Here is a 21,678-nt window from a genome sequence, read left to right as displayed (position 1 = left end):
AGTTTTGTCCATCTAAACAATATCAATTGATCCAGAAGTAGATCATTTATACGATTTAGAAAACAATAATAGGCGTAAAAATACGGCTGAAACGCTAAAGTTAGTGTGCGCTCATATAAATTTAATGCACTCTGGGAATAATATTAGAAGATTTGTCCTACTTGAAATACACATGTAGACCAAATCAATTGACTTCTGAGATTTATAAGCACTATGGTTGTATAAAATGAATAGAAATATCATTGATAATATTATGATCTTTTTTCCGATGAATCAGACAACTTACGTGCACAATCATAAACCATTGAACTGACGTGCATCATAACTGGAAACGACAAAATGGATTTGTCTTTGAAAAAAAAAAATCTCATGTGTATAAGAATATTATAAGATTAATATGTTAACATGAGAAGCGGACACAAAACTATGATAACTAAATAGTTGTTCAATGATATATTGTATCTTTTTTGTTTATATGTCATTGAGGCGATCGATGGGCAACATTCTTTAAACCGCGATAGAATAGGTTCACCAATACTCGTTGCTCTATCCTGAACGAAAAATATTGTTATTATTATCATTATTAATGCAGTTTAGCCGTATTCGAACGAGCAACTTTCTCTCTGTGCACGACGAAAAATGGCAAAAGCACAGGTTTCGGTGTAGAATATAATAATATTTCTAATTTCCGTATTGTGCTCCGTTACCCCAGATATGATAATGTTAAACGGGTCTCAGATGTGGCGTGTGGGAAACCATAAGCCCGGCGGACATTGCATAAAACCCAAGCAAACCTAAAATCAAGATGAACGGAGAAGTCACGACGAATTCTTTTATCTCTTTCTACTATGGGTGCCTTTTGAATTACAATAATAAATTAAAATGTTGACAATTTTATTAAGATTATGACTTCACAGAGATTGCTAATTGGGTCAAAGTGTTAAACATGATTTTTTTTCTAATCACGAAAGTATTATGCTTGCGAATATAAATATTATAGGATAAATGATTTTGCTCAGACTCTACAATATAAACACGTATTATATCGATCGTATTTGAAATCATCAAACGAGAAGCGTTAGGTAATCTTCTCGAATTTCTCGTGCGTTTCGATATATTAAGTGATAATAATATCTGAATCTACATCCTAAGCTTACTAGCTAGATAAATAATCAACATGATCATGATATTCTATTGGAATGTTTATGAGACAGTAAACTGAAATAGGTACAACATTACATGATGAGAGACAAGCAAAGCAAAGAACTTTTAAATGTAATTAAGATTAATACAAAGTAGATCAATATGTTAAACCAAGGCAGCTAATTAAAAAAAAAAACAAAATTCAATGTCAAATTATTTTTAGATCAAAGAAATAGAAATTTAACATTAATTGTTAAAGATAAATGATCGTAGATTTACTAAATAAAATAAATTAAAAATCGCTTATCAATTCGTATTAAGTATCTTGAATAAGATTATCAGTTGTGTAAAGTAAATATTATTAGAAAGTAAAAATTGTTCAAGACGCATTCTAGTAAGATTTGGATTGCGTCCAGGCGAATTCAGAGAATATTTTAAAGTAAACATTTTATAAAAAAACGTAAATTTCCATAGATAATCCAAAAAAAGTACCGATTGCAAAAAACCTACCATAAAACTGACGAGGAATGTAAATAGAGACACGTTCGAAGCTGATTTGGATGCGATAAAGGCGGAAGACGACAAACTGTAGAGCAGCAAAATCGATTGTAATGGCCGAACGTGTCTATAAATCCAGAAAGATGGTTTGCCTGTGCAAAATTTTAACAGTGAAAACTAGTCACGAGTAAAAAGCAATATCGATAATAATATTGAAATAGTATCGTCACGAATCACTAAGGTTCATAGACTATACCAAATTTTATTATTTTTTAAATATAAGCATATCCCAATAGGCGTTATTTAATGTACACGTTATGACTGCGACCCGCATAAACTGTGATAATAAGGTTGGCGTTCTGCTCGATAAATTACGTCCGCCGTTTATTTATTTACATTTTTTTACAGCAAGTTCATAGTTTATTTTTTATGAAATTGTTTGGGTTTTAATGAACGTTTGAAAGTCAAATACTTAACGGTCGCTTCCTTATGATTATTTATTATTATTATTATTTATTATTAATTTACGGGATAAACCCTTTTTTAAATACATATATGTTGGTTTTACATTAACTACATTTAATACGTATTACATAAAATCACTAAACAAAAATACAAAATATCAATTTATAACATATGAAATAACGTGGTATATATATACAATAACAAAAACAATCAAAATATAAATAGAAAAAAACAAAATATTATTATACATAATTACAACATAAAATTAGGATCACTATTGGCATACCTTAGTAATCGGCGAAGTGGTTCGTTCAGAAGGTAGTTTGTAGGGGCTTGCGTGATACGGAACGGCGCATTTGACCTGGTATTGATCTGTGGAACCCTGAAAGGGACCAGAGACAATAGCGCGGGACATTCAACTTTCCCATCAAGCAAGCCCTTAAGGAATTTAGAACCCGCAACATTACGTCTCAAGGATAGGGAGGAAAGACCTAGANTATTTAATTAAACGTAAGACGTGTCAAAATAGGTTGGGTTGGGTAAAATATATAATTATCATGTCAATTAATGACGTGGTTTATCATCATGTTCATAGGCCAGCTAATCTGCTAGGAAAATGTACGAGTTAAAAAATATGTAGACAGCTATAAGTTATCGATATTTTAGTCTGGTCAAAACACGTCTGTGTTGGTGTGAAATACCAACAGAGTCTCTCAACGATGAGATCATAAACCACGCATGGAACACAATATGTTAGCAGTAAAAGCGGTAACCACTCGCGCGATTCTGTATGCTATCCACGTTCGAGTGGGTGATTGACGTTCTCGTATTTTTGTGCTCTTTATCACTCATATATATGTATATACAATACGAGTAAAAGATGTCTATATGTCTGAGCGAGTTTATCCAAGATTCGGAGAAAAACACTCTAGTACGAATGCGATAACGGTAGAACGTTTTTTGGCTTTGCACTTAAATCAACAACCGTCTCCTCTACATGTCGTAAATTAGATAATTGCTGTACGAACATCAAAATAGAAAAAAGTGTTAGAGGACATGATGTGCTGTTCGCTACGATCAATTAACCAGATAATTTAATACAAAATGTAAAACTACATCCGTCGTTTTTCCAGCTTTCTTTTTTGCATAGTAAATACCATCGAGTCTGCTTGTTCGTTGTCATTTGTTCGGAAAGCATAATTTATCTTGACACTAACGATCACCTTCTTTTTAATCACAAGAAAATATAATAATATTGAATACATCCAGCAAAGAAACATTTGACATAGTGCAATACTATAACTTTTTTTGTATAAAAGTATTTAAAAATGTATAATTATAAAAAAAATGATATGTTACATATTATAACATCATCACTCAATGTTAACGGCAGTGTGAGGGACGCTTAATAACGTATCAATTTATTAACACGACGATATTTTATTCAAAGAGGATCATGCGTAAGATCTCAATGTGATTACAATTTTTTTAAGTTGTCTTGTCGTCTACATTCGAAAATCCACTAATACAAATAAAAAAGTGTTCACTGTTAAAGGAGACTGGACCGAGGTTGATATGAAAGTAACACTAATGTGCAGTTTTATTTCCAGTAAGTTACTAATTTGATGAATTCAAACACTAAACATCACACTTACTTGATGTCATTGAAATCGTTCCTCAATTCTATTGAGTTACTAAAATTCTTATGACAATGATGGGAAACTGAAAAAACGAAAATCAGTTCGTGACATTGACTAAATAAGTGCACGAATTATCATCGAGTAATATGCAAGGAATTTACGGTGAATTATTTCTATTGTCATTTTAAACTGATGATTTAATGGTAATAAAAAAAAAAGCTCAAGAACCAACGAAGAGGTGGAAGGCTTGGCAAACTCTGTAGGCTATCATAGTTAAAGAACTCTTTGTGTCGACCCGGAAATTGGTTTCAAACGGCTTGTTGGTAAATAATGTATATGATTGTCAATCTTTACAGAATAGGAATTGAATAAAATTCTGCAAAATTAANTCTTTACAGAATAGGAATTGAAGAAAATTCTGCAAAATTAAGATCTTAGACAATATAATTAACAAATTGCCCTTAAAAAAAAATACATTCAATAAATCTCACCCCATTCATTAATTTTAAAATGTTTATCGTTGTTTTAGTACAAATATCAAAAATAAATTATGATTATAATTAAACAAATTATTTATTATATATCCTCGAATTATATTATTTAAGTAAAAAATACATATAGTGAACATAATCAAAAATAATTTTGCACGCGTTATTAATATCGTAATAAAATCAACTGTAATATTAAAGTTCATTTACGTGTACACAGTAAATGATGTAAATGAAAAAAACGTCAAACATTTCATTTTTATGACTCTGCAACAACCAGTTTTATATGCAAAGTTTATTATAAATATTATTGTCGATTTTTATCTTTAAAGAAATGAATATACATAATCTCAATTTTTGATTTTATTCACAAAACTCTTACTTCCTACACGTTAATACATTATTGAACTAATTTAAATAACAATGAATTTATAATAAGTTAGAGTTGCCTAAATTTTATATGGTTTATTTTATTTTCTACAACATGATTTTAGCAACAACATAGTTATCTTTCTCTGATATTATTGAGGTTCTTTCACTTGAAGATATTATCGCAGATTCATAATTGTAGTAAAGCATAATTTTGAATGAAAATAACATTAATTATTTATCGATTTAAAAATTAATGAAACCATGTAGCACAAAAAACATGCAGTGAATTTATAACGCTCTAATTGAATTTACATAACATGCATAATCTGGAAGCAAGTTTTTATAACTGTTACATACTTCAAGAAAATTAATATACGTAATTTAATTAGTTAGTGACGTCTTTTTATTAATGAACAGTACGTTATTTAATTCAACGAACATTGTGGTTTATTGTTTATCGTCATAGCAAAAGGAACAGCTTGGTCTTGGAGTGCGGTGTGTGTATACAGCCATTGGCATCAAGGTGAAATATTACTTATTCGACTATGACTCATATTACATTATACTTAGACTCTACATCGAAAGAACACATACTTATACTGTACACCCTCTAATGACTCATTTATACACACTTTAAATAAAAATATACATTCAACAAAGAAAATAGCATATAGTTTAACTTGGCATATAGTTCGAATGCCATGGATACCTGGTTTATGCCAATCCTATACAGACATACTATATAACTTAAAAAAAAGTTATTTCACCCAAGGTATTATGCACCCTGGAGCTTGGTATGTTTAAGAGTAACATACATCTTTTTGCAATCACCGTTTCCTTTGACAGCACGACCTGAAAGTACATGTACACAAAAGTGGTTTGGGCAATAATAGAAGTCGTGCGAGACCGATGACAAATGAGAAAACGATAGGCGACGCAATATTTTTTAGATAAAAACCTGTGAACAGCAGTGATAGCGATGGATGGTCGGGTTGCCAATTTGTTGATTATACTGCATACAAATTGTCACGATCATAGCCCCGCATTAATACATCACGCATGTCCTATGCATCATTGATAACGATGCCATAGAGTTAAGATATTCAATGTCCCGCACGCATGGTTATCAGGTGATTATAACAAAAAAAAAATTATAAATATGTTAACAATACTATTTTGTTTAAACCAATAGGTATTCGAGGTTAATCGTGACTACGTTTGTCACTTAAAGACGAATAACGGTCCACTAAAATATTACACATATTGTACCTAAAAATTCAGCGAATAATGTCTTGCAGACACAGATAATATTATTACAATAAACGGACGATTAGCATAACTTAATGTAGCTACATACCACATTATGTATCCCACAGTGAAATATTTTAAAACTTATCCATAATAACTCAAAATAAAAAATCACGTCAATTTAGTACACCCATGACAACTGTATGACCTCAATAGTTGTACACAAGAGATGAAACTCAATTGTTTCCATTTGAAAACATTATGCTTATTTTTTAAATTCGTACAACCGTAGAACAATCGTCGGGCTTACTAGGCTGCGTTGGCGTACTGTTTAGGACACTATAAGCCCATCGGTTGAGAAAATGAATTGATGTCTTACTACACGCGGAGAGATAAATAGTATTGTCTATACTAGGAAAATATTAAAAACTATTCTGTTAGCTCTTTGAACTTGTTGTACATGTTAGGATACAGTGACATCTTTTATGTAGACGTGATCTCTAAATCTTGTTTTTTTTTTACAATAGTTTCATGCCATAAAATGACGAACCACTGCAGCAATTCCATATGCTTGTTAAATGAAGATAAGTTAAGGAGATATAATATAAAAACTATTAAATGTATGGAATTTATTCTGAATTATAATTTGCATAATAAATGTACATCAACAAAATTATTTTTATAACATTACTATTGAATCTGTACTGTATATAATATAAATTCACGTGTATATTTTACAGTACGCTGATTTTCCATATTGACTAATGTTAAATATTAGAAAATATTCCTAAATTCAAAGGGTTAGTAAATTCCATAATTTAATATTCACTTTCATATCGTCTTTAGATGTTACCATTGTCGCCTTTTACATAAACAGGTCATAACATTACAAAACACATTGTTGTCAAATACTTTGTCACGAACACAGGGTGAAAATAGGCTGTAGAGGTCAGAAGGCCGCTGCCAAAATTATAAATCTTAATAGATCTGTAGAGGATCGGCATTTTATTCGTGCAATGTATCTTAAAAAACAGAACTTATCAATAGACAATAGACGCACGATGCAAAAAATGATTTTGCAATAAATACACGACACAAGGTTTTCTATGCTCTAATTCCGAGCTTTAGGGTATATTTTTGTAAAAGTCATACGATCAGACAATACTTAACAAAAGCTTATATTTTTAATGAATTCCGGAAATTTTAGAATTATTAAAACTTATATTCATACAAAATATAATAAGTAATTTCAGGTTTTCAATATGATTAATTTATTGTTTTAAATATTTATAATTAAACTCTCAAGATAATATTCAAGGACTCTTATTACTCATAGATTTAAACAAATATATGTGATTACAAGGATTGTATTAAAACGTAATCGGTGTTGTGTCATACAAATTTTGGTGATGATGCTTTAATATTACATTGTAGATACAATGTAAGTATACAAACCAATTTTAAAAATTAATTTAAAACGGACAGTTTGAGATATCCACTTTGACAGCCGATTAATTTTCATATAACCATGTTCAGTAATATCCGGAATACAACAGGTATACTGCACTTTAACGGATTCATATTGATCACAATAGATGAAAAAATATAACGCCGTATGCACAACGTGACAAATTTTAAAAGTGTCACATATTATTAGTAAGACAAGTGCACAAATTTTAATTGTCAAGTAATCAAAACTAATATTTGTTTTATCATGAGTCTATAATTTAGCGATTATACTAAACTAGTGAAATAGCCATATCAGAAAAATGTGGCATTATGTATGCTAAAATTATAATTGTATACAAACATTACAGTAATGGAAATACTTATTTTTAACAATTTTGTTAAATCTACAACAACGTGGTTTATAAACCGTTGATTTTTTTATACCCAAAATGTCCTCAATATATTAATACATAAATTAGTCAAATTATGACATGACACGATATTAAATATAGAAAACTGTATCAATATTTGAAAAAATCATAATTGTACTAGCGTATCTGAAATGTTCGTAATAATTTTCTATGGCAATTTAGAAACAATGTGATGCATGAAACCGTATCATGACTTAAACAAGATAGCTGTCATAGCGAAGTCTACAGTTAAGCTAACGATCAAGTTGAACCATGTCGGAATATAACCTAAGTGATGCAGCTGATTGTACACAAGCAGATGTTAGGCATGCGCTAGACCGATAGCTAACATCTGTCAGTTTGTAGATGACCACTAAAACCATAATAGTGTATAAAGAATTTACTCCCAAAAGCGTACAGACTTCTAATTATCAATGGATAATATTAACTACCCTTCTACAGGGACCACCTACAAAAGCTATAGAGTAATACAACATTTATAAATTAAATTAACGATCATTTTATTTTTAAATGGAATCATATCATATTAATCTTAGCGACCTTGTACCGAAGAAGTTTTCAACTTTCTATGAATATTAAAACCAGATTAGAAAAGGTAGCAGCTTCGTTAAAATTCGTTGATCGATTACTGGCATCACATAAATCTGGACGACCTTGAACCAACATTTATAAAGAACTATTTGTACTCGTCAAAATGCATAAATCGAAAAGAATACAACGTGCATACGCCAAGGGATGTTTAAATTAACAAAATAACATTTGTATCATCATTGTTACTAAACTAATTGATTAGTTTTTTTATTTATTTATTCTTGTATAAATGTTAATTTCAAGTGAACATTTGCAATTTTAAATTTGCCAAACAAATCTGACATTGCACAATGCAAAATTATATAAATTTATGGTGACAATGACGTCGTGATAAAAAATCACATTGTTGGCACCTGACCAAGATTTAGTGGCCAATACTCATTTCAAATGGTCTCCGACAATATCTGATGGTAAAATGCAATGAACTCAGCAACATAGACGGACAAATACTTGAAAAAAATTCGCTTAGTCACTTATTATGCATATGATTACAATAAATACGTGTGCTCTTCCGATTTTCAGTATTAATAGTTATTGAAACATACCTTGATGAAACAGTATTGTATTTATCACTACTTTGTTCATCTCCAATAGCGTGTTCAATAAAACAATTTACAAGGCGAAATGCTTATGATTCTACATAAACATAAGAAGAACTAGGAAAAATGGTGTATAAGATTCTGCCTGTTTACATTTGTTAGAATTATAGAAGGTTCTTTTTTTTTATATACCACTCTCCGTCGGTGGCATTGATTTCCAACAAAATTTCAATAACATTTCTGGAAAACACGAAAGGTCCACAAAGAATTCAGATCACTTGTTCGACATGTAGGACAATTGAAGGACAGAATAAGAAAAAAAGGGATTCCTGTAGCTATTGTTAGTTGTTCAAAAATATCACCAGACTCTTTGGAATCCCATAAAGATTGCTAACATATTAATTATTTTGTTTGACAAAAATAACTAGTTACTTTTGAAGCGACTTTATTAGAAACTATATAAAGAAAATTTTTTTTTTATTAAACACTGATCCTAATGAAACGGATATCGTAAACGTAAAGGCAATAAAATATATCGGCTAAATAGGTCAATCTTAAAAATGAACTGAAAAATTACACTTTTAATAATTTTACTCTTTAGCTATCAAGATTATTCATTTCTTCTGCGTGATGAACACCCATTCGTTAACATACCGTGAATAATATTTTCACCAGGCATTGTTTATTAAGTTGCCGATTTAGGATCTTAATTTCCAATAATTATTCACCTAACACTCTTTTAATCTCATCGCCAGAAACGATTGTTCCACGTGATCTTAACATCAATCAACAACCTAAATAATTAAGGTCATATACAAACTTTGGACGGTTAACAGTAACTAAGCGAAAGTCTAATTCCTTTCTATATTAATTGCTTGAGGGTGGAAGTATTTTTCTTCGATATTTGGCCAAACATTATTAGACAATTGCACTAATCAACTTCGTCCGTTGTACTCAAAAACTGTCCACGAAGAAAAATACAACTATTCATTTTAACTGCTGGCTGGTAAACCAGCAATCATAAACTATTTGCATTTTTATACGAGCAAACATGTACTTGAATCTTCATTTATACACATATATAATACTTATAATGAACAAAACAAGAGTGATTAGCTGTTAATTGATCGTAGTTAGTTCCATGTAAACATATTAAAATAATAATAATTAATGTAAATATTAATTAAATCAATTTAGTCAGTTTTCGTTGCTAAGAGTCTAGTCATTTTGTCAAATGGGTTTCTCCGTAACATTTCATATCGAACAAAAATGACTAATCGGATATGACACAATACACACTAATTGAAGTCGGATCACACTGAATCGTAATACTTAATAGATAATTATAAGCGTTTGACAGTGAAGAGTTGGTTTATTAAAACGCGTCACAGTGCGTATTCGTTAAACGTTAGCGAAGACTGCCAAAGGAATGCGGTTCAGACCCAGACGTCTTATGAAAAAAATTGCCGAACGGATAAAAACAATAATGTAAAACGTCAGCATGACTCATTCAGGTAACTCGAGCTGTTCGTTGACAAAATATTTGATAACGAAAAATCACATAATTTTTTACTTGCAACAATGACAACTATAAAAAAAATAATAAGAGCACGTGCTTACCGTATTGAACTTCAGTCGGCTGCGGGCTGCATTGACATTGTTACTAAATCTGATAGGAACACAAAAACACAAGCTCACTACTAATAATAACAATAAAGAGTAGAATTCCCCAATCGATCAAATATGTCGATAAAGATATAATTAGACACTTTCTTTTTAAAACGGATAACGCACAAATCCACACACATTAACGAGCGAACCGTATCACAAACCGACGAGACGCACACGGTAAAATTGTATTGAATTCAGCGCGTATTGTCGGCAAGGAATATTGCAGCAATGTTAAAAACCGGTTCGATTGGCTGTGGCAGTCCTTTCTGATCCGGACGTATTGACGTTCACGACCAAACTGCCGTGCAGCAACGCGGTGTATGCGCGTATAAGTATAGATAATATTGTTATGAGTAGTTGTAGTAGTAGTAGCGACGGTGCCAATGGCGGGGAACATGTGTGTGTGTGTGTGTGTTTGGATCAACTAAATGGCATATCACGGACTATAACGCACGCACGCGTCGCTCTCTTGTCCATATGCACAGCCCGTACAACATCCTATAGCGTGTGCCCTGCGGTGAGTTCGTGTGCGAAGGAGGCGGTGGAGGTGACTAGGCGTTCGTACGCGCACCTCGCGAATAGTTCCGTCGCTGTTGTCGCGTTTAAGGTTTGTGTATATGTTGCAGCCCCAGAGCAGTACCGCTGGACAGGTTAAACGTCCGGCCTTGCGGCGGCCTAGACACGCGGTAAATACCACGAAACGCATCCACATCCCTCCCACTACCAGCGTTTATACCACGACCGGGTTCAGTTCAGTGGTGACACCTGCAGGTGGCTCGATTCTTTTTGCACTAAACAACCCACTTCCTTTGTCTTATACCGGTGATGTTACCAATCAAGTATTACGTTTCACCCCAAATACTTTTTTAAGTTGGGTGTTTTATCTTAATTTTTATTGACATAGTAATCTAGCCGTACATCCTTCTTACGCGGTACTCACTAAGTGTATTGCTTGAAAATGACTTCATATAAAAAGCTCAGATCATTTATGATTACTATTGTTCAATATGTGGTAAATATTTTGTGGTTTTTAGAGTTTTTAATTTAGTAATGATTACGATTATAATATAAAAACACAAATGTATTGCTATTTTATTACTAATCGTACAATAATATTTTCAGTATTACGAACAAAAGAAATTTTAGTCGTTTTACATTTACTCATTTCCGTGGCTTTTTAAGAATAATGATTAGCTATTTTGATAGTTTTTCAAACATTGATAGATCGCATCATATTATTTATACGGATGTTCAAACACTGCAGTAAACCACAGCATGTGTTATTTAAGTACTGGGATAAACTGAAACCATTGGCACACTTCCGATGTCTATGGTAACGTTTCTTTGAGAGAAAATGAAAAATTATTGGTTCTACATTCAATAATTCGAAACGCAACATGTTAAATATTTACTATTCAATTTTTCTTTAATGACCTCAGATTGCCCACGAATTTATATTATTGAAACTCAAATAAGATAATTGAAGATACATCAACACTAACTCTAATAGGACCCGGTACTCACCGTGACCGACATCGGTTCACTCCATTAAACTAATTTTTGACTGAACTTTGAATAAATCGACTAATACGATCATTTGATTACCAGAGGAATTCAAATAAATTATCAATTAGTTTCTAAAGAAATTATTTGTGAAGTGTTCGACTGACCTGATCTCACAAAAAAATTACAGGCATAAACGTATTTGCTCAATATTTTATCGTTTTTAACTATATTTATATAATTATAACCAAATCAGCATATTGATTTTTAGATACAAACAAATATTAAATGATTTCACAACTCTAAAAAATCACAATCAATCCTGTTACTTATTGTAGTTCAACAAAGTATAACATTATACCATTCATAGTTGATGAATTGAGTGTCAGAGTGCAATAATGATTGGCGGTACTGATCAGAAAAAATTTTTTTTGATAGAATTAGAACGTATCGGTTACATTCATTAAGGATACAATTCAATGTGATAAATTATTATGTACTAAGATTAATTGTTAGAAATAGTATCAACCTGAGCGTCCTATTTAACCATTTATTTATACAAATTATTTAAAACACATCGGGAAGTACGGTAGTTTAAGAATAAATAAAACACATAAAATAGAGTTTCTAGAATTTCAATTAATATTTTTATTAAAAAAACTTTTTTTTTAAGAATACTTGCCTAATTTAGTTGATATCATTGTTAAACAATTATTGTAATAATTTTATCTAATTTTAACTATAACACATTTAAGTTTCTTTTCCAAAAATATTATAATTAAGCAACAGTAGGAATTTCTCAAAAAGCAATAGAATCTATTTGTATTTAAATAATAATTAGTTGCAAGATGATAAAAAAATCGAATGCAGCATAAATATTATACAATCTTTATTTTTAATAGGTTTTCTTAGACTTTCGGTCAAACTAAATGAATGTCAAGTTTGATATTATGTAATACAATTTTTATTTTTTATACCGAATAAACAAACGACTTTTTATTATAATTCGATACTTAGGTTTGTATTTTAATTTTAATGTCAACTCATATTATAGTTAATTAGCGAGGTAGAATAAATGGTGAAATCTAATGGTGAAATATATTATCACACTTATTTGAAATACCAACTATATTAAATTGTTTTGATTTATATGTCTTGTAAAGAAAAATATTAAGATACGTCAAAAAGTTCTTTGACCCGAACCATATTAACATTATAAACATTTTGATTCGTACAAACTGGTTTTATTTTACAACTGTATGATTAAAAATATAATAAAAAAAACCTATAACAAGTACATTTTTTGCAATCAACAATTACATCGACCATAAGGAAAAATTGTTCTTATTTCTATTATCGATGAGTTGTCGAGCTCAAAATAAAAAATGTATAAAGAGGAAAAAATCGATTTTCACAGAACGAAGAAATGACATTTTTATCCGAGACGGAACTCGCACAGATGTTCTATGGCGGTGGCGATCGACTACCGTATGAGGAGTGTACCAACATTCTACGGGTTTATAATATGTGGATTATTATGCGCTGAACTAGTCTTCTCGTTAACCGAGCCACGGCCGATCATGTAGGCAACCAAACAAACGTGACAAAAGGTTTAACATCAGTTCAAGATCACTAGCTACAACTTAAAAACGTATGAGTTGTTGAACTTATGGAAAATTGGAAAAATGATACAACTGCACAATGCGTGGTCCAACATTGTGCAGTTGAAAATCTTTAATATAATAATGATATTGGTACTCGTGGTATTAAGACAAATGACGGCAGATAGTCAAAGCCTGAATATGATATTTTTTGTGGGTGAAAGTGTTGGATTAAGTAAATACTAGTATTTTTTAGTATGTACACACATACGGCAATAATTGCGCCTTACGAGCATCACAGTTTACATGCGTCGCAACGAGTAATAACTACAGCTCCAAGGGTTATAAACATTGAACGAATGCGGATAATATTACCATTCAACATCCGCCTCTTATTTTATACCAGAGGCCGTAATAACAACGTTGATAATAGTAATAACAATGGTGATAATAAAAACAAAATTGAAAAACAGCCTAGTGTATGGTGTATTAGGATATTATTTACTTCAAATACACCGAATTTTTTATGGTATTTATTAACTATAATTATACAATGTATTCTTATATAATTGGATATTACTCAGAATGTATTGTTTAACTGAAGTCACGTTAATATTATCCATAGTATAGTACATGGTTAAGATTAACAGATATTAATCTCTAAAATGACTATATGCTAATATTTTAATGAACTAAAGAGTACTATTATTTTATTACCCAGTGATTATTAAATCAACATTCTTTATCGATATAGCACAGACTTAATCTTAAAAACGTCTTATCATATATATTGGTTAGCTATTAAATAACTGTGCAAATTTCAGTTCGTTTTATTGAATGTTTGTTTAAATTTTTATCACACAATTAAAAGTTTGTGTATTAACATTTTTTGAAATCTAAACTATGAGTATACTATTAGTACTGTAATACAATATCACAGTAATACTCATAGTTACAATTTCTACAAAATTTTTGGAGCATATTATTATATCTAACTAGTTTAAAATTTCTTTTTATGTAATTATTTATGAGTATTTCTAGAATTTTGGATAGGTTAATTTTATAATTGGAAGAGTTAAACTCTATCAAGTTCATCTCATTTTGCGCCTAAAATGAAACTCTAACAAATATTTTTATATTAATGTATCTCACTTTTGGTTTTATATTCTTGGGTTGTTTAAAATTTTTAAAAAGTCATGGAATGTTATAGCTGTTTAATTAAATACTTTGGAATCTAAAATTACTGCACAACAATAATTTTAAATAATATTAAATTTTATTTTATTAAAAAAAAAAATCAATCATGTAGATCATATTTTAAATATAAAAAAAAACTATCACTTAAAAAATCTTTTCAGATTTATAATTTTTAGTCTGTAGGTTTAAATACACATTTTTAATAATGTTTTTACGATAACATAGCATTATCTTGTGTAGTTCAACCTATTTTTTAAAGTTACAAATTATTAAGTTAAAATTATTTATTATCTAGTGTAGAAACTTGATGCAGTATATATATAATTTATTTATTACAACATGGCCTGTTTAAAAATGATAGTCTTCACTATTTTAAAAAGGAATTCTACAATGATATTTAAAACACATTTTGTAACTTATTTTAATTTATAAATAGTATAACAATATTTCTCTATATTACTTTGACTAAATGGTGAAAAATTGATGTACTATAAATATTAAATATTCTTTGAAACAGGAGTTAATTAAATTTCTTTGTTACTAAGCACTTAGATTAAACTCATTACTTATTGTGTTAACACTACGGAATGTAATAATTTATTATATCGTTTAATATTTTGAATAATAATTTATTATAGTACCACTCGACTATGTATATAAAAAAAACATATTAATAAAATATAGTTAAAACCTATAACAGATAGATAATTGAATATAAATTTTTTTGACAAAATAACCGAATGAAATAAGCTACTAAGTAATTAACGGTGTTGAGTATAATGGATTTGGCAATTGAATTGATTGAAATTTATTACCTTTTTGAACGATATTGAGAGGCTAATGTTATGTTAATACTGTTGAATAATTCAGTCAAATTTATACGAGTATTAGCAAGTTATGTTGTTTCATAATTTGACTAAATAAAAAATTCCAAGTCAAGCCGGTTTGCTTGAAATAAAATTTACAGACGACTTTTTTTTGACGATGGGGTAAATTATATAGGACAACAATTATACAGTTATTTTACATATAACACTAGCAACGGTTTATGGAAATTTATTAGTTAAAGATAACTGAACATTTAAAGAAAACTATACAAACACTTATTTCATTCATCAAGTAGAAATCTCAAAACACAAGAACAAAAAATTATCCAATAGAAAATGAAGTCTAATTTTTTTGTTATTGTAAAAATTATAATATTGCTTCATTTGCAAAAAGATAGCCGATGTACAAACTAAAAAAAATACTAATTAATTGCAATTGAATAAAACGTATCAATGACCTCTTCGAATCAATAACCATAGGAATTTGTACTTATTATTCTATAAATATTTAGTGTAAAATCAAATAGCATCGAAAATAGTGAGTTCGCAAAAAATATTTTCATACGTGCAGTGGACGGGTTGTTGAAAAATGCAAAATTGCTTGAAGAGTTTATGTGTACTGTTTCGTGACATCAAATAGCGAAATTACAGACCTAAATACTTTCTAGGATATGATAAATAAAAAAATTATATCACGATAAAGGTATTATTTTTAATATACAAGAAAATAATTTATGAAAAAGTAATAACGGATTGCCTTCATTGGTTTGAAAACGCTAAATATGCAATAATAAAAAGAAAATCTTGTCCAGTAAGCAAATATTTAGAAAATAATTATGTTGTTCCCGATCGATCTAATGTATTTTGAAATTCATTTATTTCTGATCCACAAGAACAAGGCAGATGCTGTGTGGTATGCACAAAGTTAAATATTATTGTGTTTGATGCTTCATAATCATTGTTATTATAATGTATTCCGTGATTTCGTTTAAGAGAAAGGATAATGGTTTCATGAAAGTGATATTAAAATTATGAAGCAATTAGTCGTATACTATCCATAATTTGTCTTGATTTTTAAGAAAAAAAATACCTTTTAAGCTAACGTTTATAATGTATCAGGATGTTCGAAACAGATTAGTAATTCATATGTTTAATATGTTCTGCTACCAGAATGTTATGGTTTTCACTATTGAAGTCTACGGAGAAAGGTGGTACTTAGGCTAAATACTGATAACGCAACTATCGCTTTCGGCTTTTGGTTTTACAACTTTTATTAAACAATAGACCTATGACAAAAACCTGATGATCAATTATTTATGACGAACGCTGACGCCATATAGTTTAGAGAAAGCGTTTTCCTAACAACGGCCGTCTTCGCTACTTGGCGCCACTCGTTATGACGACAACTAGCTATCCTAAAAGACCTTATAATAATACATTACATTGTTTTGTTTATTAAATTTGAAAAAAATAAATACCAAACAATGACAAGTTTCTGTATAAACAAATGAAAACGATATGACGTTAAAAGCCTCTTATTTTTATTTAATATATTTGAATGCAACACTATTTGGCTTGTTTTCGTTCGATGTTTTACTATTATTTATATTCAACTGACAAAAACAGATTTTGCAATCATATTTGAAATTTCATAAAGAAAACGAATTGGAGACAAATAATATCCAATAACAACAACAACAATGTGATTTTTGCCATTGACCGATATCGAACTGTTATTTTTTATTAATTTGGCGATAAAAATTATTGTGTATATACAACTTGTTTCACAAATCATAGATTGTATTGGTAACGTTATGTGTAACGACCTCGAAATGATGGTCATAATTTTTTAACATGGATTGTAGTCTTGTGTGTTTTGGATACGATTTCTCCCTATTTCGGGGGCAGAATACCTTTGGAACGTTTAGGGTTGTAAAATCGTCCGATTCGACGTTTGAGCCATTTAGTTACATATTTGGGAAGCATTTTACGGAGAGACTGCAGAGGCGATTGAGGATAACTACTTAACTATCTGTAACACAATCGTACAATATTATAGTTCTTATTATTATGATAAGCTGCAACTTTCCCTTAAATAGTCATTACCACATGCCCAATAATTATTTACATTGCAATCAGTTTAAAAACCCTCGATTCTGAAGAATGTAATATTATTATTACTCTTTTTTTTTTTCATTTTATTAGTTGATACAACCCGGATGGCGGCTTTGGATTACTTTTAATTACGCTCTCGTTCTCTTTGTGTTACCCGACAAAGGTCAACCTATTGATTCGTTCTCGGTATGCAATGAAGAATTTTCATAGTAACTATCTTAATTACTCTCATCTGACGCATAACATATTGTAACTGATTTCGAATTCCGGTCGTGTATGTAGTGTATGATTCGTTTCCGGAAATGGTGGCTTTAAGATTCCTTACAACCTTTTACCCCGATACTCTATTTTATTATATTACTGTATTCACCACATCATTATCCATCTCGTGTAGCTTCAATAATTTCTTTTCAACACCTTTTGTGGACCTGTACGCCCATATCTTAGGATCAGTTAACATGGCGATAAAACAATTTTATATCTTTGATCGGCAAAAGATAATGCATTCATGGATTTGAAAATTCCATTATTGTCACCTGGATTGGGGGGTACTTTACTGCTAGTTACTGTTATTTACTTTTATTATAGTGCTGACCGATATTTATTACCACGAGAAAGCTCTAATGGCAATGTGCAATAAGCTTTAAATTTCTTTACCTATGTCAACTCATTTTGAGTTATTATGAATGCTTTTATGAGTTTAGATGCCAATAAATAAAGAGTAAGCTTATCATCATATGCATCATAAAAATATTTTTATTGATTACTAATATTGCAAATGTAACATTTAAAGAATTGTGTCAAAAATAGAACCTACGTTTAACTATACTACAATCATTTGTAATCATGTATCATTCCAGAAGTATAAAAGACACAATAGCAATAAATTATTTAGGTTCAAATTACTTTCTTCTTTAGCCTAATAACAGTAGTAAATAATAGGTAAATATTTTTTTTAGTTATGGAAACCATTTTTGTTTAATGTCTGTAAGGATTATAATGATAATCGAATGTTAATGTTTGTTCTTTATTAGGTTATGGACGTATTGGTAGTCACAATTGACAAAACAAAGAAAAAAGTTATAAATAATGCTTGATTTGGTTTTGTATTGTTGGTTTTTTATCCAACTCAAAGCCGAATGATTCAATTCAATTTTTTTCTATGAATTGTTTTTATTACTGGTTCCATAGACCATGATGTATTCTTCGTTTGACTGTATTTCCCTCAAGACTACTTAGTAACTCTCAACTGAAAACCGCGTTTATTATTTATTTGTTCCATACAACATGACTGCAAAACTTTCTCTTCCTGCATCCCTATAATCACGAAGCGTTTTTGCCGCCTGTCATTGCCAGTTTCATCCGCCCACGCTATTATTCCCTGTTACACGTTGATATACTCAACTCACTTCAATCTTTTCATACCTGTAACTCAACACCATAATATAAATAATTTCATTTTCTTTAGTCACCCAGAGAACCTTCAAAATTTCAAATGATTTACTTTTTGTCGAAAGCTGCCAATTATGTACGATAATATACATTCAGAATCTTTTTGTGAAATTTTATATCTATTTTATCTTGTAAAACAGTATTTTTTCAAAACAACAGCTACATAATTTACGCGATATACTGTTTGGAATTACTGCGTCCTTAAAATATATGTCAAATTAAATATTATGTTAAGTACTCTAAATTTTAAAAAAAATTTGGTCTCGACAACTTATCTTCTACGTGCAAATGGTTGTCAAAACCATGCTATTTTTGTGTTAAAATTTTATTTTTGTTTTTTCATTTTAAAATACCTTAAAAAGTTTTTCATAGAAATGAGTCCACCAAATAATATAAAATTTACATGAATCCAACTTACATTAAATATAAATTTATACTTATTTAGGTTATTTTGCCTCTTCAAAGTTAAGAAAAGCTTTTTTGAATTATTTAAAACTTGAAAATTTGTATAAAAATTAGAGGTTTTTCAACTTAATTGTTGAAAATGTTCCAGGAATACTGCGTCTTTTAAATACATGTTAAAATAAAGTTTATTTTATGTACTAGAAGTTCAAAAAATATAATTTTCTATGTGCAAATGGCAGTCGAAGTAGAAGAAAAAATACGTGTTAATTTTGCTTTTGGGATAATCTACCAATCTGTTAAAATTAAACACAATCTACAGATTTGTATCGAATCGTTTCTTATGATAGCTCAGCAAGTTAATGTAAAATTCACATTTGATATGATGAAACACGTACCTCCAAAAAAAATATTCGATCTAGCCATAAAGAAATTTTAATGCTAATTCGCCTTATGACAGCTAAAATTACGTACACATGATTGATTTAAATACAGTGACACATATTATGGTTTTATCAGTGAGTATTCGTATTATCATATGTCCCACATTAAGTCTACTTGACGGTCGTGGATGGTAGGTGGATATGTTCCATTGTTGTAGCAAACAAAATGCAAATGACATCGCGAACAAGAGTAACAAATCGTAATTCATGGTTCACGCAAAATACGGACAAATTATCCATAGGAACTATACACCAATTAGAGTCTATGTTTTTCACACTTTTCTATTGTTCATAAATTTAAATTGAAGCAAAATATGTAAAACGTTATTATTGAGTTTACTGTCTGATAATTTATTAAGTGTACATTTACAGGTATTTTTATTTTCTAATTTAAGCGTTGACTGTTAAATTAAAAGCAAAAAAAAAAACAGTTTGATATGTAGGTAATTTTAATCTTTTTTTATCAATGACTCATTCAAGTGTCATATATAAAAAAAATACGCGTAATATTATACATACGATTTAATAACGCTACACCAAAGTCACTAATCATTTAGTCTAGACTAAAACAAAGTCTATTTTGGAAGAAAAAGGATTTTTTATGCTTCATAAAATTATTATCCATAGTAGTAAAAAATAATCAATATCGTATTCGTTCAGTTGTATAAAGATGTACTAAATCGTAGAATTTATATGATCAAATGGTATTTATGTTTTACCACACATTTTAAAGACTTATTCGCTTGAACAATCCATAGATATTTTTCGTTTAAGCCCTCGAACCGGATACATGGTGAAATGATCATGACCTTCATTAAAGAGATTAAAATGTCTAGAAGGTACATGGGTTTGAGACAATAAATTGCACTTTATTGGAATAGAATATTATAGTTATTTCATTACACATAAAACAACAATAAATATTAAAAAAGTAGCTTATTAGATTATACTTTTAGGAAAATATTGACGATGTTCAACCATAATTTAACTTTATATTTTTGGTATTTTTCAATTATACACTTATTTACTTTATGAAGTCAGGTGATTGATCGCTTATGTTGAAAATAAGTCAAGTTTAAATGATACTCCCAATATTATGAAAAACAAGTTAAACATAACAATTAATATCTAAAACAATTGAAGATGCTGAGTTTAGAGATAAAAGTTTTATTTAAATAATATTTAATGTTACGTCTAGAATTAAAAACGTGACACAATAAAAGTTGATATCAAAAATTGAAAGATTCTAACGCAAAGGATATTTTTTGGAAAAATCAAAAAATAACTGACGATGTGAGGAAGTATTCAATAAAATAGTGTCAATTCTACTTAACGCGTAACTTAGTAATTTTATTGCCAAAAAGAAATCGTTTAGATTCCTTTTATTGTGATCCACATAACTGCATAATTATTTTTATAACACATCCGACTTACTATTTACGTTATCAAACAAATCGCATCGGTAGTTCCGGTTAAAACCATTAGATAACATTTAATAAACACAAGTATACTTCAGCTCTCCACATTCTCATTGACTCAAGGCCATAACGCACACAAAATAGTTTATTGTTTTCGCGTTGAGATCAGCTATGCATTGTAACCG

The 21,678-nt window shown here is 29.8% G+C and overlaps 1 protein-coding gene across 2 annotated transcripts in view; it reads right to left on the bottom strand.

Annotated features, from left to right (window-relative positions):
• Positions 1 to 21,678, bottom strand: part of LOC126895228 (uncharacterized) — a 93,386-nt gene that overhangs the window by 44,529 nt on the left and 27,179 nt on the right. The window contains exon 1 of one of the 2 annotated variants that reach the window (XM_050666854.1): positions 10,485 to 10,851. The exons of the other annotated variant lie outside the window; for it this stretch is intronic. The gene's annotated coding sequence lies outside the window, so the exon portion shown is untranslated. Of the gene's footprint in view, positions 1 to 10,484; positions 10,852 to 21,678 lie in introns of those variants that run through there. 2 annotated transcript variants of the gene reach the window in all.

This window comes from Daktulosphaira vitifoliae, unplaced genomic scaffold (genome assembly GCF_025091365.1).
Source record: "Daktulosphaira vitifoliae isolate Bord-2020 unplaced genomic scaffold, ASM2509136v1 Scaffold_1, whole genome shotgun sequence".
Lineage (NCBI taxonomy): Eukaryota > Metazoa > Arthropoda > Insecta > Hemiptera > Phylloxeridae > Daktulosphaira > Daktulosphaira vitifoliae.
Note: the sequence above shows the minus strand (reverse complement) of the source record. Positions and strands in the feature narration are given on the sequence as shown.